The sequence below is a fragment of the Mustela nigripes genome, chromosome 9 (assembly GCF_022355385.1).
Source record: "Mustela nigripes isolate SB6536 chromosome 9, MUSNIG.SB6536, whole genome shotgun sequence".
Classification (NCBI taxonomy): domain Eukaryota; kingdom Metazoa; phylum Chordata; class Mammalia; order Carnivora; family Mustelidae; genus Mustela; species Mustela nigripes.
The window spans coordinates 83,557,929-83,584,411 of record NC_081565.1 but is presented as its reverse complement, the minus strand read 5'-3'; the positions used below and the strand labels follow the sequence as shown (position 1 = coordinate 83,584,411).

Here is a 26,483-nt window from a genome sequence, read left to right as displayed (position 1 = left end):
TGTGATCTCTCTGTCAAATAAATAAATAAAATCTTAAAAAAAAAAAAAAAAAGAGAGAAAAAGAATCTCCAAGTTCACGGTCTTCAGCTCAGTACCAGCCATCAACGCCCAAGTGAAGAATCGGGCCCACCGCTGTCCGCCCTTTGCTGTCAGATTCATTTTCATAGACAGTGGCTTTCAAATTGCTCTAACAACTCCTCTCCGCACAGAATGTATTCTCCATCATGACCCGATACACAAATACTTAGGTATATAGTGAATTGTGCCAGTCAGGGTCCAGCTAGGGAAATGGAGGAATTTAATTCAGGAAATTGATTACACAGGCGAGGGAAGAGCTGAGAAGTCAGATATGGAACTGAGAGTACCAAGAGTAAGAAGTCACACTCACCTCGAAGCTGAGGGAGCTAAAGGACAAGGCAGAACTCAGAACCCAGAGACCACGGTCTCCTAGAGCGAGGGGAACCCATGACGGTTCTCAAAACCACTGCGGGGGTACAGCTGTTGCTGGAGAAGCAACCAGAGGCAGAAAGAGAAGAGACCCTGTCTTGCCCTTCCTTCCAGTCCTCCAGCTGTCCTGTCTCCTGCTGGTGCCTCCCAGGGGCTGACTGCAGCAGATCCAGGCGCCCGGGAAATGCAGCCCCACAGAGTCAGTCCCACTGGCCCCAGAGAGTCCAGCAGAAGAGTGAAGAAGGGATCTAGGGCCAGCAGACCCAGTCAGGGCAACAAAGTCTCCAAGGGCACTCACCCTGCTAATGGCAACGCTCTCTGAAGTGAACGGTTCCTATTCTCTTTCTTTTTGTCACTGTGGCACACCCCCCACTATGACTCAGAATGCACAGTGAGGTGAAAAACACCCCTTGGACCCGTAAGGTGATACACATTTCAGGAACCTCTTGCCCTCACCTAAATATTCTTTCAGGTCAGGTTATTAAAACATGGGTCTCGTGATCAAGACTACGGATTATATCATCTGAAATGTAGTCAAATAAAAATTTCCACCAGGCTCCTATACTTGGACCATCTTTCTTTCTTTCTTTCTTTTTTTAAGGTGTCTAGATACCAAGTAAATAATGATGGATGACAATGAGACAAGTCAGTTCTAGGCTTAATCAGCAAATAGCCAGCGATAATAAAGCTTTATCAAGTACCTTTATTTTCATTTTCTGTAGAGACTTCGGAGTATAGCAATAATAGCTATATTTTTATAATAGAATCATTCTTTGTAAGTCATTTTTACAAAGATACTCGTAGTACCACAAACCAGGCTTAGTATGCATGAACAGCCCCCTACAGCTGTAGTAAGACATTAACTATAAAATTTAACTAGTGTTTAAGGCCAACTATAACATACAAATATATCTAAAACTACAGATGCAACAGTTTTAGATTTTTTGAAATCTAGTAAAATAGATACAATATCCTAATTTGAGTTAATAACAAGAAAACTATAGCTCGTGATTACATTTTCACGTGACTATCAGGTTGCATATTATGTTAACAGCGAAATCCATAAAATTTCCCACCTTGGTAAGAATTCAGACTGTGAAATTTGCTAGTAATGCTCCCAGGGCATACGGTTTTAATAGATTCATGATGGATTTGTTGGTCGCTAGTCATTATGAAGGGCATAGGATCTGGCCTCTGCTGATTTGTGTATTCACGGTCTTTTCTGAAAACTGAGCAAAACTATCTAATAACACTCTGCGTCAGAGACACTATCTATTAACATAAACAGGGAAAGAGAAGGTCACTTAGGCATCTAATAACCTAAACACCTTGTTTTGTAGGACTGAATCACCAATGCATGTAACTTGAATTAAACTTGTAATCAACATTCTGCTGAATGGTCACAATTCCTTCTCTCTTCTGAATAACACCCCCCTCCCCCGCTCCAGGTTCTCGATTTACGGATGGATCCGTTACCAGGCTTCAGAAGCTTCGTGGTGTATGACATCAGATACACTGCTGATAATGAACTAGGAAAGCTGCTTGGAGCAACTAGATAACACCGACTGACAGAAGCATCAGCACTTGTACGTTTAGACAATCTACGTATTGAGAAAATGTGGAAAGTGAGGAAATACCACTAAAGTCCTTTCAGTATCAATTGTGAAAACCCGTAACAAATTGTGGCAAGGCTCAGCGACACTAGCGGTGGGCTGGCCACCCTCCAGGGGGATTTTGCGTGCATAACCTCCCTCCCATGAAAGCTTCCCTGTTCCATGAGCTTCGGGTCTGGAGAAGTCACGTGACCCTGACCTGGGAGCCCTTTTACCTTCACTTACAGACTGGAAAGATTTGTGCCATCTTGTGTTTCCGGTCTGGGTTTTCCATCTGTAGAGTGGGGAGAAGGTAACACAGAGCACCGTTAGGAGAATCGTAGAAGACAGTAGAGATAATGTACATATCATGCGTCACCACAGAGGAAAACACTCAGTAAATGAAATAATTCTTTAAACTAACTTCTGTTAGTCTCTGTGTCCTAACAGGTCTTAACACTCCTCCTCCTCCTTGGATTAATTACGTTCGGCTCTGTCTAAGGATTTCCCTTCTTCCTCCTCTTCTGCACCTTCATGGGCCAAGTCCAAGTTTCAGGTCTCACTGGGAGTTTCCTGCTGTGAGCTCCCTTGAACTCGTCAGCTCCTCTCTGGCTCACGAAACTCTTGGTGTCAAGGGTCGATCACTCTCCAAACTTTCAGCCCCTTATCTCCAGCTGCCCCAGAGGCATCGCGTCTGGACAGTTCTCCTTCATCTTGTTCTGCCTACAGCATAATTTATCATTTTACCTAAAATTTGTGTCCCCTTCGAGCACCTCTTCTTATGTCCATTTTTTAATTATCTCCATGCATTTTCACGATGATAAACTATGACCCCATAACCAAAAATCTTGATTGAAGAAAAAAACACAATTCCCCATAATTCTTCAGCCCAGTCCAATCACTGTGATAATTCAGTTGTGGTTCTTTCCAGTGTTTCCCATCACGTAGGTGTTTGTACTGTTGTAACCACAGTCTGCCCTTCTAACTGTATCTTGCTTACAATTCTAATGATTCCATGAGGATTTTCCATGTTGGAGAAGCTTTCATAACAGATTATTGTTTTACTGTTATCTCCATTTCCAGCAACTCTCTCCTTCAGTTCATTCTACACACCTGGCTAAATTTCATCTTATTCATAGCACGGCTTTGCTCATCTTTGGTGCGCTCGGAACCACAGGTGATTCCTTACTGTTCAAAATAGGAAGCCCAGGCTGGTGAGTCAAGCTCAAAGGTCCTCTTCAGACAGCAGTCCATCCTTTCCGGGCTCGTCTCCTGTTACAGAACATCTCTTAGGCCAAATCGCATCACTTATTCCAAACACAGAAACGATCACTGTCCTGGTGCCTTCCTTCAAACCCTTCTGCCCACCTATGATGCCCACTTGAGCTCAGGCACTACTCCCTCTCCCAGAAAGGCTTCCCCACATACTGGGGTTCCTCTCCTCTCTCTCTGGGCCACTTGTTGGGCAAGCTTCTAGGACCCTATGTTCTACCTCTCTGTGTCCTCAGAGCTCAGCACAAAGGACATGCTCAATAAATATTTATTAACGATGATGATGATACCCACTGTCAGCACAGCTGTTCTGCTTTCTACGATAATGAGGCAAGCAGTATGGGAGCATGAGGAAGAAAATTCACCATAGCCCTCCTGAAAGGCTGCCGAAGTCCGAAGAGATATACACGGATCCTACTTTCATAGCGAAGACACAATCAAAATTAGGAAGGAAGGTTTGGGGGCGGGGGAGGAATCACATTTTCACTGTGATCATCGATTTCATTAGTGATAGGGCAAAGATCAACGTGAAGCATTCTGAAGATGGTCACATCTCTATTATAAAATGTCTGGAGACCTGGAAAGCTTAAACAGCGGATAGTAGAAGAGTCCAAATTAGAGCCCTAGGCCTTCCAAATGTGGTCAGCGCAAGTCAGACACATCAGAAGCAGGACGGTATGATGGCAAAAAGCTTGGGCTCTTGAGTCCTGCTGCCTCGCAGACCGTTTTAACGCTACCAATTTTAACTACGAATTGAATGATCGTGGAGACTCCACCTAACTGCTCTGTGTCCCAGTTTCCCCATCTGTGGAAGAAGGACAACAGCAGTGGTATTCTAGAAAACGCTTGACAAATGGCTCTCCCCCCAAAAGCCCCGATTTGTAACATATGTCGATTTCCATGGTATAAATAAATACTCCCACAATGACTGATTTCAAGCTCCCGGCAGGCTCACAAAATTCCTGAAAATTTAGCAATGGACACTTTCCACGGCCCCATCCTTACGGAGCTGATGTGAAGATTAAGTGAGTTAATACGTGTGAAGCTTTTAGAACGGGCCCTCGCACATCATATGTTTCGTTGGATAAATATTAGCTGTTTCTATTATACCATTTTAGTTTCCCTCCCTCTATGGAAATGGAAGATAGAAATAGCAAGTCCTATTGAAAAAACGCAGTTGCCTTGATTTTAGTTCATTTCAACCTCTTCCTAACCACATGTTTTATGTTCACTATTGCCAAGCAGCCTCCGTTGACTTATTTGAATTTCCTCTCCTTTTTCCTTAATTCATCTTTTTCGGAAGCATTCTAAGAATCAGAGGACTGGCTAAAAGCCACATACCAGGAAAGAAAAAGGGGTTATAAAAAGTAAGGATAATCCCAACTGAAATTTTTTTTCCTGAATAATCATTTTAAGAAAAGCCTAAGGACTCCCTCAAACGGCTAGACATGAGAGTTCATTTGGATACAATTACTTACTGCGCATCCTGGGGGGGGGGGGGCGCGGCGGATATGAGATGTACTTCATCTAGCCTCTTTTCAAAATAACTTTATTCCCTGGTGTTCTTCCAGACACAAATAAATAGGAATTGTTATTAAAAGGAATCACCAAATATAAGAACTCCAAACAGGACTTTCTGCTTTTTGGTTTCAATGGGTACTTCCGTGACTTCTGCTTATAAAAAACCTGCGGACAAATATTCCGCTGTGCCAGCTCGTTCATTAGAACTAATGCTCAGGCAATAATATCTGCTACCTACAGAAAACAAAATGCTTTTCTATCTTGAAGCCAGAGGTTGACCAGCCAACAATTCTGCTCATCAGCTGGAGCCCTGGGCCTTGGCATTTTTCTCTAGAATGTCTTCCTCTTTTTTGATCAGCTGTCTTGACACAAATTCTGAATTCTTCTTTTGCTTCTCCCATTTGCAAAATGGTTTCGAATGGTACTTTTGTGAAATGTAGTTCCTTCTCGATTCTTTTCTCCAGGGTTCCTTTCCTCCTGTTGCTCTCAATTTGGGACTTCTTTTCTACATGCCATGCCTAATGTCATCGCCAACTGTTAGGGAGTCTTTATATTAGGAAGAGCCTCCTTTTGCTGTTGGAGGAACACAGGAGAGAGTGAAACATCCAGGCTACAATCCCATGTGAGAGTCTGCTTGCATTCTGCCTCTTTGGAAAAAAAAAATGGGAGCCTTTCTCAACCTTTAGCCTACCGTTTCTAACCCCTTCTCCTCAGGTCCTGGCCACCAGCCTTCTACTATCTGTTTCCAGGAAAGCGACTACTCACATCAGTGGAATCAGACAATATTTGTCTTTTTGCAAATGGCTTATTTCCCTTAGCATAATGTCTTCAAGCTTCATCCATGTTGTAGCATTTAACAGGATTTCCTTCCTTTTCAAAGCTGAGCAATATGCCGTGATACACACCTACAACGTTTTGTCTATCTGTTCTTCCGCCGAAGGGCATTTGGGTTCCTTCCACTTTTTGGTTATTGCAAGTAATTCTGCCATGAACAGCGATGTGCGATCTGTTCCAGTCCTTGCTTTCAATTCTTTGGGGTATATACTCAAAAGTGGAATTACTTGGGTCATATAGAAATTCTATTTTTAATTTTTTGAGGAGCCACCATACTATCTTCCCTAACAGAAGGTTTTCCTTTGTGCACCAGTTTACACTCCCACCAACCGTGCACAAGGATTCCAGTTTCTCCACATCCTCACCAGCACTTGTTCTTTTCTGATTTTTCTGTTTTTAATTTTTTAAACAGTAGTCATCCTGATGGATAGGGATGACTGCTACAATGAGATACCACTTCAAACTGACTAGGACGGCTGTAATACTGATTGCTTCAACAAATGACCACTGCAGGGGGGCCTGGGTGGCTTGTCTGCCTTCAGCTTGGGTCATGATCCCAGGGTCCTGGGATCGAGCCCTGCTTTGGGTTCCTTGCTCAGCGGGGAGTCTGCTTGTCTCTCTGCCTCTGACTCTCACCCCTGACCTGTGCTCCCTCTCTCACTCTGCTCCTGTTTATAAATAAATAAGATCTTAAAAAAAAATGGCAGCTACAGAAAATAACACATATTAGTGAAGATGTTGAGAAATGATTAGAGCCTTCATACACGGCTCGTGAGAATGTGAAAATGGGATGGCTTCTGTGGAAAACATCTCGGTGGTTGCTCAGTCAGCTGACCGTAGTTATGTGACACAACTCCATTCTCAGGAAGGGAGTGGAAGGACTGAAAACAGGTGTGCAAACAAAAGTGTGTGTGGGAGCTCACGGCACTACTTACAATAGCCAAAAGGTGAAAGCGACCCAAATGTGTGTCAGGTGAATGAATATGCAAAATGGGATGTCCCTACATGATAGAATATTATTCAGCCATGAGAATGAAGGGCTGATACATATTATCACACGGAGAAACCTTGAGAATGTTATGCTAAGTGAAGGAAGCCAAACACATTCTCTTGGTACAACATGTCCCAGCATGGAAAAGTCTAAAGAGGTAGAGAGCAGATTAATGGTTGCCAGAAGCTGGATGGGGAGAAGGCAACTCAACAGGTAAGGGGCTCCCTTTTGGGGTGACAAAAATGTTCTGAAACCAGAACATTTGATGATTGTACAACATTGTGAATGTGAGAAATGCCACTGAGTTAGACACTTGAAAATGGTTACAGTTTTATGTTATGTAAATTTCACCTCAATTTAAAAAAAAACTTACTGATGAATGTATCGTTCACCATCTACGTGTCAGGCATAGTGGATGTAGAGTTGATTACGATAGCGCTTCTCTCTCTGGACTCTGAGATCCTTAAGGACTGGCAAGTAAAATGATAGAGAATAAAGGTCTGTGCGAAAACACATTCCTAGGCTGCTGGAGGCCAGTCCCACCTGGGGTGCTAGCGGTAATGACAGTAGGGCTTTCCAAATGAAGTAAGAGTCTTAGAGGGTTGCTTGGTTGATGGATTAGAATGCTTTTGAGCATCCCCTTTGTGCCTGATATTGTGCCTGGCTAGGGATGTAATGACGAACAAAATCCGATGTCATCCCTACGTCATGAAGCTTGCTTTGGGGGCAAGTCAGACATTGATTACAACCACCTGAAGACTGAGGTAGGCACCATGAAGAAAAGGAATAGTCTTCCACGAGAGTGCAGAATAAAGAAAGAGCCTAGACTAGCGAGCGATCGGGGAAGGTTGTAGTCACCGCATAAGGAGCATGAGGCCAGATACACAAGCAGGGCCTGAAAGGGCCTTTCTGATTGGCCATAGGAAAGATGCTCTTTTTTTATCTCCAACATGATAGGATAAGGGTAAAGAGGGCTTGTGTGATGGTTACCACCATCCTGGCACTCGAGAATGGACGGGAAGGGGGCACGAGTAGATGCAGAGGGGAGACCCATGAGGAAGCAGATGTAGTTGTTCAGGGAATAGGTGATGGTGTTTGCAAGGTGGAAGGGGAGACAGACAGACATGGACCTGGACCAATAAAGCAGAGGCAGAACTAGGAAGGGAAGGGGAAGACTGGCCCAGGTAGACTGATGGCCAGCACAAAGGCAGGAGGCGTTAAAGCCTGAAATGGAAGCCGGGAGAGGCTTACCAATGTAAGCCTCACGATAGCAGCATCCATGGAAAGGTGTAGCTGCAGGAGCCATGAAAGGTGTTGGGAAATTCTGCAGGGATCAGGTCCCAGTGGCGCTCACTGGTGAGTCTGGATCTTGCCTTGGTGGCATAGGAAACTGTGAAGCATTATAGGAGGGAAATGGGACTACAAGATATCTGTTTTAGTATGATCCTTACAAGGGTGCTAGAGAACGGATCTTGGGAGAATAAAGTGACAATACTCAAGTATCAGAAAAAGGAAACCGATCAGGGGGTTGTTGCAACTGCTGAACACAAGAACGAATGTGTGTCTGGACGACACAGTGTCATGAAGCTGGGGGACGGGGTGGCGCTAAGAATCAGTTGATGACCACAGCAGTCATGGTTCGTTGAACCCATGGCACATACACAACGACAACAACGTCACTCAGATGGCCTCGTCAGTCCTTGTCTGCTTAAGGGCTGTAGATGAAACAGATGAAAAGGTCCCCCTGGAACAGAGTCTCTGACGATATTTTGCTTTCAGAATTTGCCCGCATTCTGATGTGATTCGGTCACTCAGCTGAACTACAAGCTCTTTAAGGGGAGGGACCACGTCTTACTTGTCATATCATGTCCCACCCCTACGGCCATACTTGCCTTGAAGAAGGGGCTTAATCAATACTTGAATGAGTATGTAAATTTAAAAGGCTTATTTCTCAGTGTTCCTGCCCTATTACTAACATCAAGGGGAAAAACACACAGAGCTTGAAGGATTCCAGAACTGAAGCCCCCACCAGTGAGCTTACCAGTGTATTAGCTACCTTTTATGACAAAACGTTGCTCTTATTCTGCTCGCGCAGCATGAGAATCTGTCCTCTTTATGAACGATGTGTGTTGCTGTTGACTGGTGTTCCGCAGTGTGGTGGAGTAGACTAGCACGTGTTTTATTGGGGTCTGGAAAAAATTTTCTCGGGCTCAAAACACATATGAACAGACCATCACACCAGGATCCAAGTAATATGGATGCAGAAATTTCCTTGAACTTGTTCAAACTGTGTCAACTCCATCTCAGGGGTTTTGTAACAAATGGTCCTCCCAATGGACCTGGCTTGACAGGCATGAACGCTATTTGTCTGCTCTAAGCACGTGAGCAGATCCCATTGGAAAATCTGGTTCTGAGACCCCTCATTCAGAAAACTTTAATCTCAGAAATCTGTAGTTAAGACATAATTCCCAAAAGGCAAGGCTTTGAACATATTGGGGATGGGGAGGAAGCAATTAGACTAGTAATTCAGAGCTTAGAACTTCCATTGGCAGTATTTAAAGCTTAAAAAAAAGGCTTTAATGATGAACAATTAGACAAAGTTTCAGAAAGAAATCAGAGAAAAACAGAAAAAGTTATTTGAAGTGGGAACACTAAATGGCCTCTAGATGCGTGTGTGTGTATGTGTATGTGTGTGCACATGTGTGTATATTTCTATATATTTCTTAGCAGGTTTGGTCTTCTTATTATGACACAAAACTATGGAAGCAGGGTCACACAATTTCTTTTAGAATGAATTTGTGTAACTTAAGAGACAAATGCTAACCTCTTTGAATGGCAAAATCTAGTAGAGCTCTAGGATTATCATTTCTATCCATCATGACCCAAGGCTAATTTCTTTCTCTCTCTCTTTCTTTCTTTCTTTTTTAAGATTTTTTAAATTTGAGACGGAGAGAGAGCAGGAAGATGAGCAGAGGGAGAAGGAGAGGGAGACCCTCAAGCCGATTCCCCACTGAGCGTGGAGCCTGATACTGGGCTGGATCTCAGTTCCCTGAGATCAGGACCTGAGCAGAAATCAAGAGTCGGATGCTTACCCAACTGAGCCACCCAGGTGCCCCAACCCAAGGCTGTTTTCAAACTAGCTGCCCTTCCTGTTACTGATTTAGTAACTGGAGATGGGGGAAAAGGTGTAGGTAAATGGCAAGAGAGGAGTAAGAAGGAAAAACAAGGCCTGAGAAATATTTGGGGTTGCACTGTGGAGCTGTAATTCTCTGCTCTTCTGAGTCTTGCTCTGTGTCCTGAAGGCCGGGGAGTTCCTGAACTGGATTAGTAAACTCCCTTGTCTTCTGTCTTCCAGCTGGTACCAGCCGAAACTCGGAGCCATGGGCAAGAACTCTAGGGTGGGGGATAGTGAGATCAGCATGCCTACTTCTCTGCTGAAGGGCAAACCACCACCTCAGGCCCCATTTATTCTAGGTGGTGGGGGAGGGGAGGGTCTTCCACCAGGACTTTCTTGGGTGCTGAGATTTGCTCCTTCCCCTCACCCTCTCAGGTATTAAATTCTCCACTCTACCATACTCTGTTGATTTCCCTGAGCGCTGCCCATACATTTGTAAATATCCCTTCATTAACCTGCCTGGAGTTCCATTTGAATGCACCATCAGCTTCTTGCTGGGAACCCTGATGGATACAATTGTCTTGTAAGGCAAACAGAGGCTGAAGCTCTGACCAGAGGATCTTGGAAAATCCCAAGGAGATAGGGTAACAATTTTTACTGACTTTGGCCTCCGTAATGAAAAAGTGAACGGGTTGTTTAGAATGTAATCTGTGGTTAATTATTGATGGGATAGTGTTCCCTTCTGTAGCATTCACTCTCCTCTGGTGAGCCCAACTCCCCCATTAACTCTAAACAAAATTAGGAAACTACTTTATGAACTAAGTTTTAAGCATCTTAAGTTTGAAATGCCTGAGGGAGAGCCAAGTGGTAATGTTCTCTAAGTGTTCAAAGATGAAACTGTTGGCCACTGGAGACAGGGCCGTCCACACATCCGGAGGTGTTCCAGGAGAAGCTGGAAAAGTCATGGACTAGTTCTTGAACTTGCTGATTTCAAGGTCATTTTCCATGTATACCTTTAGGATTCTTCGGTTTTTGCTTTAACGGTTGATCATCGTAGTTACTAAGAAAATGTTGACGACTGAGTTGGACATTTTGATATAATGATATGTGAAAAATATGTACATTTTTAGGCTCAAAAATCTTTTTTTTTAAATTAATTTATTTATTTATTTGACAGAGAGAAATTACAAGTACACTGAGAGGCAGGCAGAGAGAGAGAGAGAGAAGGAAGCAGGCTCCCTGCTGAGCAGAGAGCCCGATGCTGGACTCGATCCCAGGACCCTGAGATCATGACCTGAGCCGAAGGCAGCGGCTTAACCCACTGAGCCACCCAGGCGCCCTTAGGCTCAAAAATCTTAAAGTGAATTCATCTTCAGTATGGCGCGGCAAAACCCTGGTCGCTGTTTGAATCCTAACTCTTAGCGAAAAGCTGTGTGTTCTGTGGAAGCTGCCTAACATCTCTGTACTTGGTTTTCGCTTAACTTTCTCAACGACAGATGGTGGGAATTCAGTGAAGTAACGCCTGGGACAAATTTAGGTCCTCAGCCAATGTTAGTTCTCTTCTTCTGCTTCAGCATCTCCATTACACTGTTCCTCCTGCTACATCAATTTATGGTGCGAAGGTAAATAAGAATGCATTTAAGAATTCTTCTCTGTAATTGAAGACCACAGTCAAAGTAATGATCACCACAACCACCTCAAGGTCTCACAGCTTGGAGGGCACCGCGTTCCATGCCATGGAGAATACAGTGTGTAAGAAAGTCTTCCCTGAAAGGGCGGATATTTTAAAACACTAGTAACACATTCTATCCGTACAGTGCTTTTCACCTTATAGCCATTTTGCTTGGAGCCTGAAAATAATCCTTAAGCCAGGCACGATTATTTCCATTTATAAAGGGAGGAATCTGAAAAGGGCAGAAAATCTCACTCGTCGTCCTCAAGGAAGTGGTCTTCCCGCAGGCTCATTCAGACATTTGACTCAGTTGAGGAAACAAGTTTTTAAAAACCAAAATAATTTTTAAAACTTAATAAAGGAAACACACAGCGGCCGAGATGAGCCACGTGAGTTAACACTATCAATCATCTCTAAGTATAAGGAAGGATTCGAGAGCGAGAACACCTCCTTGGGCTGGGCGGCTGAGGGTATCAGAGAAACACGCAGCCCAGGGATCTAGAGCCTGGGCGAAGGAAACTTTCCCCCCACCTATGGTTTTATTTGAAAATGTTGACAGTGAGAGACGGAATACAAGCAAGGGGAGTGGGAGAAGGAAAAGCAGGCTTCCTGCTGAGTAGGGAGCCTAACTTAATCCTAGGACTCTGGGATGATGACCTAAGCCAAAGGCAGAGGCTTAAAGACTGAGCCACCCAGGCGCCCCCAGTCTAGGGAAATTTGATGAATTCCTGGCTCTTTGACAGGCAAAGCAGGTCTATGCCCATTCTATGCCTCAGCTTCCCCATCTGCAGAATGGAGGTAATAAAAGAATTTACGTACGGCGGGTCTGTGAAGTTTAAATGAGATAATCTAGTTGAAGTGCTTGGCAGAATCCTGAGTTTGGGGACAGTGTTTAATAAATAGAGCTGTTAGGATTATAAAACAGAGCAACAGAGTCCCAGTGGAGAGCTAATTTGCCTAGAGCCACAGAGCTGGTTAGTGACAAAGCAGAGATCGGAGCCTGGACCATCCTGTCCCGTGTCCTTTTGTTATAAATGGACCATAGCTTAATTAGGTTTTAAAACATGGGTGATAAGCACGTCAGCTCAAAGAGAGACTAAGAGCTAGCTATTCTGCTATCCACAATCTATCAATGTAGCTTTTCCAGGAAGCAGACACATCACAAGTATCTATGCAGAAAACATAAATAAATCAAATTCCTTCAGAATGTTCTGGTCTTCCTCCTACGTGTGGGACTGCCTTACAGTGGAACCCCTTCTAACATGGCTCATTTGTGATTTGAGTGACCAAATCCCCTTAGACAGGTATAAGAAGGCACTGGCTTACAAAACGCTTGGTTCTTACTGTGGCTAAGGCCGTAGGGAGGCCCCTGTGTAGACAGTTCTGGCAGGACAGAAAAGGATGTGGAGATTAAAGAACTAAAGTAAAGCCTGCAATTATCTTTGAGACTAGCTTGTGCCTGGTTTTATATACACTCTTTAGCTATTTTGAGTCACTCGGGACTTATCACTCCGGGCTTAATTCAGAAAGCATTCTTCTGGTCACGTGTTGTTGCCATGGGACCAGAAGACCTACAACCAGTCACCGTAATGTACTTGGTTAATAAGAGCAGGACCTATCGCAACGCATTAAAACAGAATGAACTTGGCCAATCAAGACTTAAATAACAACGCAACTTGGAGCAAGATTAGCTTACTTAACACGACTCGCCAGCCTTTTCTCTGCTCGGATCACCTCTGCGAGATTGCTGGCTGTTCTCCGCCTTTTAAAGGCATTTTACATCAACCCCAGTCAATTCCAGCGAGGACAATTTGACCCAAAATCTTTACTGGGTTCTGGAGGCACCATTTTCTTGACTTTTCCTGGAATAAAAGTAGAGCCTCCCTGGGTTTAGAAAGTGCTTTTCTGGTTAATGAGGACTGCACAGCTTTATTCCTAATTACGGTAGTCCCTTTTATGGTGTCATGCTTCTAGAAGAGATTGGAAAGTTTGCATCCTTAAATGCCAAGCCAGCAAAACAGTTGTAGCATATATTAAAATCTGAGTAGCTATAACTCTATTTAAATCCTTAAGACTAGTGGAGCGACTGCCACACAAACTATCTACAGACTCCTCGAGTCACACGGGAGGACATTTCAGTCCAGGGTCTCGGCTGAGACTGAGCTGACAGAGCCGGGGTTGAGAACATGGATATGAGAGATTCTGGGAGCCGCCTGCCTTTCTCAGTGCGAAATCTACTTGTCCTTTTCCTTTTTTAAAGAGTAAGGTGACATTTCTCTGCCTCTCTGTTGAGCATGAAGAGTTTAAAGCTGACCCGTTTAGAGGGCCTGGCTTCGTCTGTCTGGGTTTTAGCTGAGGTGTATGGTGTAGAAATGGGTGTTCCCAGCAACAGACACTGTGCTGATTTTTTGGTCCCTTTCGGGGAGGTTCTGCACTCGTGGCTTCTAGTTGGTTCCTCTTTGTTTTGATTTTGTCTGTGACTTCACCCTTAAAACCAGAGGGAGTTTGGTAGTCGCTTTTCTCTTTTAGAAAAGACGGTGGGTCTAACGTGTCCCATCATCAATGATGACAAAAGACAGAAGGTCATGATAATCCCCTCTCCTGACTTGGGTCAACTTCCCTGAGGATTCAGTTGAGACTTTCTTTTAGGAAGAGGCCAGCATGGTAGGACAGTCAGTTCCCAGCACTGCCAGGCATGTTTCTTTTGCCTGTCAGCTTCCACAACAGGTCTCTCTGGGAACCATGACAGACAGACCAAGCCCAGAGCATGGGGTGCAAGGCAGGGCTTGCTATGTGTTACTTGCTGTTCCCTTTTCCTCCAAGATGACCAGATGAAACACTTAAGAACCCACTTCAGGAAAACAAAATTGCAATAGAAACTTCAAGAATTAAGGTAACCAGAGAGCATGATCTTCTGTGGTAAGGAACTGGGAGAAAATTGGAGAAATTTCTAAATCTGACATTTCTTTCCTGTCATTAACCTTAGACCTTTTAGACAAGAGGCAGCAAGACCAGCCTACATAAGGAATATATAATCAAGTACAAGATTAACATCTGCCGACTTACCACCAGGGGACAATATCAGGCTATAATTACTGTTCAGATGCTCCTTATAAAATACTGGGCTAGGCGATACCAGATCCAAAAAGGGGTATGCGACAGTTTCTTCCAAGAGCATCCAAAGAAGGGACATAGTTGTGGGGAAAGAATATTGGTCTTTGACTCCAAGTCTTATCTTGTTACCTATGAGCCGAAGGAATATCTTTGAACCCGGGTTTTGTTTACTTCTTAACCGTCAGTGAGGCAAGAGAAATTCTGACTACTCTCAGGACTACCAAGAGGAGTGCTCCTCAAATGACCAAGCACCCGAGGATCTCGTTAAATTGTAGTCTGGTTCAGTAGGTTTGGGGTGGAGCCTGGGATTCTGCATTTCTAGCAACTTCCAGGAGACGTTGACGCTGCTGGTCATGGGCCACACTTTGAGAAGCCAAAATTTAGAGGACTAGAGGAGATACACAAGTCAGAGGATTCATAAACTGCTAGGTACAAGTGAGTAACACGAAACAGCAGCAGTAGACACATACTCCACTGGGAAATGCTCTCCAGTGAAAAATATTACTGACCCTCATGCCTTTCCATTCTGTACTGTTCTTTTCAGTGCTTCTAACAACACCTATATGAAGAATTAACTTTTCTAGTGTGGTTAGGATGGAGCCTGAGGGAGTTCAACATGCTTGGCACAACACAAATGCTGAGGAAAGAAAAGGCGAGCTCAAAGGAAGGAGGAAGGAAGGGAGAAACTAGAGAAATATGTTGTGTTTATGGGGGCTTAAGTGGGTAGGAGAAGAATCAATGAAACAAGATGGGATTGGGAGGGAGACAAACCATAAGTGACTCTTAATCTCACAAAACAAATTGAGGGTTGCTGGGGGGAGGGGGGTTGGGAGAAGGGGGTGGGGTTATGGACATTGGGGAGGGTATGTGCTTTGGTGAGTGCTGTGAAGTGTGTAAACCTGGCGATTCACAGACCTGTACCCCTGGGGATAAAAATACATGTTTATAAAAAAATTAAAAATTAAAAAAAAAAAAGAAATATGTTGTGTTTGAGGGATGGGGTGGTTGTCTAATCTTGGAGATAAGGAGGCGTCCCAGAAAGAAGGGAGGCAGACCGTTGGCGTTTTGCTTCCAAATTTAATGATGGCAGTGAGTGACGACAGATTAGTCAAAGGTCCTTTATTGACGATGGGGAAATTTAGGGAGGCTACTGTGAATAAACACAACTTGATTAATTTCCAGAAATTACTTGTGATGTCTCATCTGTCCCTATGACTATTGTCTAAGCAATATAATCATAGGCCCCTGACAGAGAGAGGAAAATATGGAGACATTCTTTTTGTCAAAACAACAACAACAACAACAACAACAAAAACCCCAAAAAACATTACTTTTAGAGCGGAGCCCAGACCATGGAACAGCATTTACTGAGCACTTGCTGTATGCAGAACAGGATTCCAGGCAGTAGGCCTGTTTCCATGGAAGGTGCTCCAAATCACAGCTCAGGCCAACGGGGGCAGCTAAGAGCAGAGCGGCTTTGCCTTCTCTTCATTTTGGGCAAGATGCCTTTACTTCTTAAGTTTTAAAAAGACGTCACAGGTAATTCAGAGTTCCTTTCTACTAATATTCGAACTAACGGGAAAAAAAGGCGAGCATTTAGAAGTAAGGCTCCCTAAAAACTCTTACTTGAAGGACACCTCCCAAGGCCACCCCACCTCAGATTGCACCCCTGTCCTACCCTGCTGGACTCCTGCTCTCTCCTGCTGTGTTTCCCCCCGGCACTTAACACATCTCAGATACCTGAGTGATTTCGGTCTTATTTTGTTACCATGTGTTATCATGTGTCTTCGCCACTAAGACACAATCTCACTGAGGGCAGGGACTTTTGTCTGCTTTGTCCGCTACTGAATCCCAGCAAGTTCAATGACTTCGGAACATAGCACGTGCTCAGCAAGCATTGGTTAAGGGAATAAAGAAATTGTGAGGATTTGTTGTAGATAAATGCTTAGCAGTGTTCTCCGAAAGAACTTGAGAGATGAGGCTGTATGCTTTCAAACTTGTGGAAGGCACTTCTGGATTTCTGAAAACCACACCTAACACCTCCTTATTTCATTCTTTTTTTTCTTTTTTTCCCTTTCTGCTTCCAGCTAAAGATGCTACCCACTATAACACATTGCCCAAGATTTAGTGAATGTTTATGGAACAGTGAATATGGAGAGGGCACCACTTTCTCCTGCATCCTTCTAAAAGAAAGGCACTCATAAAGCCTTCCGAAGGGCTCTGGAATTAGCTGCCCAAACGCTCCCTAGAATACAGAAATCACTTCTGAGTCCCCAAGGAAATTCTTTCTCCTTGTGTTGTTGGCTGGAGAGCCCCGGAAACAGAACTAGGGAAGATGTCTGATCTTTTTGGAGGTGCTCAATAAGAAAGCCTTGGATGGATTTCAGTCGGACTCCCACAAGCTTCCTGGATCAAGCAGGGACCCACAGCATCTCTTGAGACAGGAGGGTGGTAGGAAATGCCAGTCCCTAACTTGAGGTCCCCTAGGGCTTTGGCAGTTTGAATGCCCATCAAACCCCAGCTGAAACAGTGTTTCCTTCCTTTAGAGCCCTTATCTGGGGATGCCTTGGAGCTGGGGACCTTCAGTCTGGAAGCTACTAAGGCGACTGCATTTACTGTCTTAACCCTTTCAAGGAAGCACTGACGGTATCTAGCAGAGCAGGGGGTTGCGGTGACCTGACTTTAGAAGGGATTTAGTGAGCACTGAGCCCCAGCCTGTGAATCCTATTTTCAGTCTTCATGCAGTTTTAAGATTTAGCCCAATTTCCAGACCATCCCCTACCCAGGCTTGAAAATGGCTTTATTTCACACTTTGCGGCAGGAGGTAAGTGGGTTTCTATGTGAAAGTGATGGTGCCAAAGACATTTACGAACATTAAAAAATGTCTGAACATGGCTTCAAGCCACTCAGCCTATTTCTCATCCTGCGCCGTGCCTTGTGAAGCGTATGCAAGTTCAGAGCTCTCTTTGAAATCAGTGGCAGTTATGAGCTTGGAGCAACTCTGTGGGGCACTGAGCAATATAATAAATGAGCCCCTTTGAAGACCGACCATTGTAGTTGGGCTCTTTTTGTGCTATCCTACACTGATTTCTCGGCGATGTTCTGCGGTGGTGGGAGTGGCCCGCCAGCACACGCCCTTTGGTTCCCCACCTCGGGCCTGAATGGGGGAGGGAGGCCAGAGAAGTCAGTCCTCTGATTTCCTTAAAGAAATGACCCTGATCTTTTGCTACCCTTTGATAGCAACAGGTGGGATAAACCATCCCACACCCACATCCCTTGATTTGAAACAAACCCCAAAACAGCTGCCTTTTATCTGCATGTGCTTTACTGGTCTATACAGCAAAAAACCAGCAGCAGCAACGGTAAGAGAAACAAAACACAAACAGAAAGCTATTACCTGCCAGGAGGTAACGCAGATGTATTTGTGTATCTGGGGGTCTACAGATCATTCATTTAGTTGAAAGCAAAGAACACAATCTGGGATATTTTTCATGTTTCTCTGATGACATTACAGGCCAAGTTGATATTCGAATACTGAGATGATGTTTCTTGAATATTCTTAAAAGGAAACGAGAGCTTTTTTGTTTTGACTTTTGACTAAATACTCTTCAATGACTGGTATGTATATTTCGAGTCATGAAGCTGGGTAACACACCTGTGTTCAGGGCGCTTTAAATGTGTTTGAGAGAAGCCTCGATTGTTTGGTCCAATTTTTCAAGTGCAAGTTTGAATGGCAACTTGAAAGCCACCTCTCCGCACTAGAGGCGGATTAGCTAATTTCTGCAGAGCATCATCTTCATTCCGCGCAACCACATTGAGATCACTCATGTTAACCCTACTCGGCCCACAGAAGAACCGAAGCCAGGGGGCTTCGGTGACAAAGAGTTCCTAGTGACAGAGCCTGCAGCCAAAGCCAGGCCCTCTGATGGCCAGATCCAGCCCTCATGCCACCATGACCCTGTAGCTGCTTCTCCAATGACAACAACCCATCCGTCTCTGCCATAAAATTAGCGCGTGGTTCATTCACCACGAGAAGCTTGTGAGCGCTTGAGTTAGGATTAAGTCCCTGTAGGAGCCAGTCGAGAATGATGGTAAGAAAAGTACGTATCAGAAATAGGAAAGATCAGAAACAGACTTCAAGGAAACTTGCATTTCTAGATACAAGTGTGGGCTAAGAAAGTTCCAGGTCCTTTTGACCATCTTTGAAACTCTTCCCAAAGCAAGAACAAAGATAGGCAGATGCGTCTTTGTCGCTGTTGATTGGTATAAGGCCTTTTTTAGTTTACTTTTTTAAAAATTCTGCCTCATTCTAGAACGACGCTAGGTGCACAGCAGATAACAACTAAGCGAGGCACAGGAAAAGAACAAAAGGACACAGAGGACAAGGGGAGATGGAGAAGAGAAGGGAGTTGAGGGAAATTGGAGGGGGAGATGAACCATGGGAGACTGTGGACTCTGAAAAGCAACCTGAGGGTTTTGAACGGGTAGGGGGGTGGGAGGTTGGGGGAGCCTGGTGGTGGGTATTAGGGAGGGCACGTGTTGCATGGAGCACTGGGTGTGGTGCATAAACAATGAATTCTGTTACATTGAAAAGAAATAAATTTAAAAAAAAAAGAACAAAAGGAAAACAACAGTATTAATTGGTGACCAGAAATGACTTAAAACATGCTCCCTACCGCATGCCACAATGAGGATGAAGGCAAGAGAATAAACACAAGACCCACAAGGGGCACTGGTGAGATCATATTTGTCACAAGAACAGTAACAGCAAATGCGTACAGTGGACTTACAATTTGCCAGATGACAGGACCAAGCACTTGGACATTGACCGTGCCATTTAATTCTTACTTCAGCCTTCCGAAGTAGGCAGGATGACTTTGGTTATTTTGCAGATGAGAAAACTGAGTCCCAGAGAAGTTAAGAGCCTCCAGGTCAGCCAGCTATGAGGTGCCAGATGCTGGATTGGAACCCAAGCATTGTGGTTTCAAGACCATGCACCCTACACCCGACGAACACACTGGGGTTGCTACTGAAAAACCAAAGGAACGCCTATTTCTAAGGGAAAGGGCTCTTTGTGCCCTCACGAGTGGAACATGCGTGGTTCAGAGGTGAGTGGCTTCCTCTACATCCTCCATGATGCTAACAATGCCAACAGGCCAATGGGTGTTTCCTGCGGGGTCCCCTCGACGCAGGCCGAGGCTCCATGCCGAAACGTAAGTCACTGAAAGTGAGTAGAAGTACAAGAAGCCAAAATGATATGGTTCAAGTATTTGGTTTGGAAGGTTTACCTTGATCTTGAGATATAATCTAAAGTACCTGGAGAGATGGATGGACTTCATGTCCTTCAAGCAGTGCCCCGCGGAGCCCCCTTAGCCGTAAACATCCCTCGAGCACGGCTCTGCCAGAGGAAACAGAAACATCACGGCCACAGAGAATGGAGACCATAAATCTGGAGGGAAACTAATCTCAGTTGAGCCTTCACTGCTACTCCACAGTCGTATTACCCGGGCTTCTCCGGGTTCCCTCAGCTGCTGTTCCGAAACCTTCCTCACTCTTCACAGCTTTCAGTCTTTTCTCTCAGGATGACCTCATTTCTAAGTTCGGGACCCGCAGCCATCAAAATGGCTCCTTTTATTTTCCCACCCATTTACCCACGGGCCCATCCGCATCAGTACCCGTTCTTTCCCCGTCCTCACCTCTAGCAACAGATGCTTTTCCCATCAGAGGGCACGGCATCTGCCCACTGGACAATGGACATCAGTCCAGCTTGCCTCCTTTGAAAATGTGCTTTATCAATAACATCCTTTTCTTACCTTTGATGTTCTGTTGGCTGTTCCGCTCAGCAGACCAATAGGCTCATCCCTCACCTTAAAAAAAAAAAAAAAAAAACAATTTAAATAACCAATTTTTTTTTTTAGCACCTTCATGTCTTTTTCTTTGATAGCTATTCCTTTGCAAAAGGCAAGTGAGATTTACTCACTCTCACTCCACGTCACTCATGGGCGCTTTGATCCTTTCCAACCCGGCTCTAGGCCTGTGGCTGCCCTGAGACAGCCCAGCTTCACTTCCTCACCCAATGGAAGAAGATTTTTTTTTTTTAAAGATTTTATTTATTTATTTGACAGAGAGAGAAATCACTAGTAGGCAGAGAGGCAGGCAGAGAGAAGAGGAGCAGGCTCCCCGCTGAGCAGAGAGCCCGATGCGGGGCTCGATCCCAGGACCCTGGGACCATGACCTGAGCGGAAGGCAGAGGCTCAACCCACTGAGCCACCCAGGCGCCCCAGAAGAAGCATTTTTCATTCTCATCTCATGCGACTTGTCCTGCTGACTCTTCTCTCATCTTGCAGTTCTGGCTTTGCCTTTCACGACATTTCCCTCTCTCTTCTGGTTGACGTCTGCACTGGTCACTCCTTGTCTGTGCCTGGACTGGGTTCTATTTCTCTCCCCTTTCCTTAGATGTCAGTGTTTTCTCTCCCATTTTGTTCACCTTTGGGGGATCTTGTTTCCAGTGAGGTTTAACATCTGAATCTCTATCCGGAGCCCCTGTGTCCCACTGTTTTCTAAATCGATCCACCTGGGTATCCCACAGGCACTACAAACTCAGTATGTCCAGAATCGAGCGTGCTCATCTCTGCCTCTTTACTACGCAAAACTGGCTCTCCCTCCTATACTCTTTGTATTAGTGAACGTTAGACCCTTGGCCCAGTTTCCCAAGCCAACGTTCTTGGAGCCTTGGACCGCATTTTCACGTTCCAAGCAACAAACCCTATTTATTCTCTCATTCACCTCTCACGTCTAAGGGGGCCACCTTTCGACTTGATTTAGGTCCACTAACTCCCTCAAGTACTGCCATATAATCCCTGACATTTCTCGCCAGGAATTTTCATTTCCACCCCTCATCCCCTTCACTGGAGGCCTAGAGTTCAAATACAAACATGTGATTCCGTTACGGCCTTGCTTAAAATTGATCGTTAGCATCTCAGGACTCCTAGTGCACGATTTGATATCTTTTGTCTGCCTGGAAACACCTATTCATATTTTTCCTTCCTCTGGGACGTTTTCCAGAACAGACTGCAATGTGTTCTCCTAACGTGTCAGTCAACTTTGTGGATCAACCAATTTTGTAAATCTCATTGTATTTACTTGTTGGCAAGTCTGCGTCTCCACTTGCCTAAACACCCTGAGAGTAGGACCTTGCTTTCTCCACTTTGTATCCGCAGCACGTGGCCTACTGGTAGGCACTCAGTAAACATTAAGACAATGGAGGATATGCAGACATTTCCAGAAAGTGTATAATTGCAATGAGTGAAAAAATTTTGCCTGGGGAATCTCTTACCCTAACAAGAGACCAATATTCAATTACTTCTTTATAATAACTCACTCTCCCTCTTATGGGGAATATACATCCAGAAAATATTGTATATTGAGTAATCCAAAACCATTAAGGTTAACCAGCAAAGCAGAACTAAGGGATGCGTTGTAGCTCCTAGTTGTTTTGAACAAGCATGTTGGAGGCAAATGGACATTGGTACCCATTTATCCAACCTGGGTAACCTGGGGTGAATTTCCTACCCTTCTTCTCTCATCCTCTGTGTCCTGTTTGACCCTGAGATTGGAATTCCAGGGAAAACCAACCCCTACACTAATCTGGCACTTTAGGGTCATGTCAGCCGTACCCCAATGGAGACACAGCTCTCCTGGCATTCGGCACTTCTGGAAATGCACAATTAACACACACAGAGATTTATTGGCTGATATCTTCATCTTTGTCCCATTTCCTTTACATTGATTTAGTGGTGGGTAAAGCTAGGCCAAGAGCATGATTTATCCGCCTGACCTTCAGCCTGGCCTGGAGCCTCATTACAATCCGTATTTTCGTGGTAGGCCTATATTTTGATCATTAAGTTAATTTCCTTGTTGTTCTTTCTTTCCCTGAGCCCCCGAACGAAAAGTCAAATTATGCCTCTTGGGTCAAAAGAGAATCGAGAGACAGAGAGAGGGGGGTATAAGTCAGTCACGGGACTAAAAGATGCAAGTTCACGAGCAAGGGAAATGCAGATGTTCAATGACTCCATGTGAGAACTCCTTGTGGCAACCGGTGCTTATGGGTCAAGACTAAAAAACTCTTTTACATCTAAAAAAGAGGCTCACATTTCTGGCTAGTTAGGGTTGTGAAATATCAGCACAACTGGGAAGGTTAAACAAGGTGTGCCTTTTTTGTCTGCTGTGCAAGGTAGTTATGAGAATTAAATGTGGTTAGCAATTTGCCAACTGTAAAGTTCTCCACTCCTGTGTAGAGTTACCAGAGCGGCCACTTCCTAGCTCCTCTGGATTTTGGGGTCACTCATCTCCGCATCGCTATGGGGGAACTTTCATCTGTTGAGTTCCAGGGAGCACTGGCCTTGATCAGTAGCCCAGCTTTTGCCCCCCTCAGTGAGAATACCAACTACACCACCTGCAGAGTACGTTATTTGCTTTAAAGGCCACAGATCTTTTTCTTATTTTAAAAAATGCAAAAGACTTTCTGTTTTTGAAACAATAAGTGGCACTGACATCTCTCAAGATTGAAAGCACTATTGTCTCATTGTAAGCACCCCCTTATTATGAGGCGAGGATGTTGTTGGCAGGAATGAATAATTAGGTAACTCTTCTCGGGCACATTTTCTTCGGGTCCCAAGAGGAGCGGTACAATTGTAACATCTCCTTGGATTATTTCACAAACATATGGCAAACGAAGCACCTGAGCCAGATGTACAAGCATATTATACTAGGTCTGTTTTAACTTAAAACTGTGAAATACATCAGATGGTGGAGTTATTTTCGTCATGAACATCCATCATGGAAATAGTATAGAAGTATCTTTTCTTTATTGTCCATTTCACTTGGGCTGGAAATAATCAAGAGCAGAATAGCTTGGAACTCATCACCTGTAGTAGAAGATTCCAGATAAAGTTCAGGACCTAATGAAGTACCTGGTCTGGATTTCCATGGGTCCCAGATGCCTCCACATAGTTTATTAATGCCTAGTTCCAATATTCACCGCCGGCAGGTCTGGAATCTCAACGAAACAATGATTATTTTCAATTCTCTTTCCCTCATCTTGTGTTCTCACTCCTCTGGAGATGCATATAGGTAACTTAATACAGAATTTTTTTAATAATGAGGATGTAGTCTCTACTGATTCAGTAGGGAGTTCCTGGGGTATTTTTTTTTTTAGCCTATTTTGTTATTATGACATTGGTTGTTTATTTTACTAAAGACTTATCATCTGGTACTGGCTTTTTGGAATCACAGTCATCTAAGCAGAAACGTCCATCCCATTTGCTGGTGGGAACACCCCATTTCAGAATGACTGGGATAATTTTTAATCTGAGTTACTTAAATTTCAGAATTAGAAGGTGTCGATGCCACTGAACTCCCAAGTGTACCATGTTGTGTGTGTTCCGTCTGATAAGAAAATAAAGAACACACAGGTGTGGGCAACTGTATTTCCCCTTAGATACATACATGCAAATTCCATTCACATTAATGAGTGCCTCTGCATGTGTACTGAAAAGGATGTGGACCTAAAGTTAGGATGGAATCTATTACCTTCTCCAGTTTAAAAAAAAGAAAGAAAGAAAGAAAGAAAGAGAGAGAGAAAGAAAGAAAGAAAGAAAGCAAGAAAAGACTTTCATCACACTCGGGAGCTTTTTCTGATAAAGAGAAACACACAGTGTTGAGCGTCTGTAAACAATATGGCGGCTCTGGCACCAGGGAAAAGGTACTTACTTTTTATAGCTACTGTGGCATAGAGCTGAGATCTTGGAGTTGAATGACTATGGCTGGCAAATGTTGAAGCTGACAAGAGAGGTCCACTGAGTCTAGGCTATTCTGCCTTTGTGCTGCATCAAAATAAGGAAGCGAAGTATTTATGAACTTAATTCTGATTTTCAATTTTTCCCCCCATTGAAATGGCAATTCTCTGCACGAGAGGATGTATAGATGTGCAGCTCGGATGTGTTCCTAGCCAACGTGATATTCCATAAATGTGGTGCACCTGTGTTTTCTTGGTCACCCTGCTGTCACCGGGGTGCCTTAAAGCGCTCTCTGCAAAATAACTGAGTACTGGAAGGGGGAAGGGCTGGAGTGTGAGGGAAGCGGGAGGATCACCTTTTTAAAAACATTTCTTCTCAGGGCGCCTGGGTGACTCAGTGGGCTGGGCCTCTGCGTTCGGCTCAGGTCATGCTCTCGGGGTCCTGGGATCCAGCCCTGTGTCCAGCTCTCTGCTCCGCGGGGAGCCTGCTTCCCCCTCTCTCTCTGTTTGTCTCTCTGCCTGCTTGTGATCTCTCTCTCTGTGTCAAATAAATAAATAAAATCTTAAAAAAAAAAATTCTTCTCATTTGGAAAGCCCTGGAATGTAGATTTAAATTCAGGTTAAGGTATAAGGTGTATCCCAGAGATGTTGACAAATCCCCATGTGGGACTATAGGAGCCCACGATGCTCTCGTAACGTACCGACCTACCAGGGATGTCACTGTGTTTAGGATACGCACTTCTAATACTGCAGACCTGCTAAGGTCAGGGCATTCGGGGCCTGTGGTCTCGGGCAGACAACCACCCCCAACTGTACATCACACAGGGGAACCCTCTGTAAAGCTGCTAAGCCAGCATCTCCTGGTGACCAATGGGGACACAAGCATAGGAATGACCTCCACCCAGCAAGCCCAGCCCTCCCCCATGAGGCTGAGAAATGGACTTTGAGGAGCAGGGCGAAACCACAACAAGCGGGACAAAATGGCCGCCAATGAAGGCAGACACCCAAACAGAAACAGCAATTCTGGGCACCCACCCTGAAGATTTAAACTTCGGACAGTCAAAGCAATCATGTTCTGACCTTAAATGGCCGAGGCCGGGTGGCCACTGGTTGTTCAAAGACTCAGTTCCTCGGCCCTGGTGGTGGCGGCCACGGCAGCAGCCGCAGAAAGTGGAGTTCAGTCCTCTTGGCATCAGATTCTAGAAAGGGGAGGGCCGGGAGGGAGGGAGTCTATTGGCCTAAAAGCTGAAACATCTGCTGGGGTTATTAACAGCTTTTTGGCTGAGTTCAGCAGCGGGGCACCTTGTGGTGGATAGATCCTTCTCTCAGCAATTCAAAACAATGCAGTTAAAGCAAATTTCTCATTTTCAGAGCACAGCTTAATGAGGCATACAGTATTTTAAAAATAGTCACACTTAAAACGGTCACTAGCAGTCACTGCAATCAGTGGTTACCTTCGCCGCTCCATCGAGCTGTTCACTTGGTCGGGATGATTGCATAACACGGATTTTTCCAAAGACCGCTGTAGCTCACGGTTAACTCGCTTTGGAGGAATTTTACATTATTTATGAGGTTTATGCAGATTACCCTACGATGTAAATATTGGCAAACTTGATCAAAACCACTTAGAGATTCTGTGGCTCTCTCCTTTCCCAAAAGTGTGCATTAAACCATTTCGGGCCCAGAGGTCCAGTTCCAGGAAAGGTTCTAGGGGCTGGATTTAGAAGATGAAGCAACAACTGATTCAACTGGCCGTGGGATGACGGCCTGGGCTGGGAAGAACATTGGTTGGAAGTCAGGGGCCGAGCGTTCTAGTCCTTGGACTAACTGGCCGGGTGAGACCTTGTGTGTGTTTGTGTGTGTGTGTGTGTGGGGGGGTCACTCAATCTTTCTGCCTCAACTTCTTCGAGGAACATGAGCAGGCCTTGTGAGGGATACGCCCTCTCGTGTTTCTATCCAGCTCTGTCATCCTGGGAACTGTGGAGCTCAAATGCAGTGTTAAAGAGCTCTTCTCGTGAGATCCATGCCTGTGACCAAGCTGAGTCTGGTTTGCATCAACCCATGACAGTCTGCGTATATCTGGGTGCGGGCATCAGACGAACAGTAAAATCAAAGAGCTGTGCCAGCCA

At 44.6% G+C, this 26,483-nt stretch overlaps 1 long non-coding RNA gene across 3 annotated transcripts; it reads right to left on the bottom strand.

The window, feature by feature from the left end:
- Nucleotides 1-1,028: 1,028 nt before the first annotated feature.
- On the bottom strand, nt 1,029-25,537 carry LOC132025191 (uncharacterized). 3 transcript variants are annotated; one of them, XR_009406458.1, is made up of 7 exons: nt 25,435-25,537; nt 24,711-24,892; nt 24,330-24,442; nt 23,531-23,616; nt 20,372-20,425; nt 19,875-19,956; nt 1,029-2,334 (listed from the first exon to the last, which is right to left on the bottom strand). It is a non-coding gene; the product is annotated as an uncharacterized LOC132025191 (long non-coding RNA). The 3 variants fall into 3 exon arrangements; XR_009406457.1 differs by lacking the exon at nt 1,029-2,334 and adding an exon at nt 19,117-19,779; XR_009406459.1 differs by lacking the exons at nt 1,029-2,334; nt 23,531-23,616 and adding an exon at nt 19,117-19,779.
- Nucleotides 25,538-26,483: the final 946 nt, after the last annotated feature.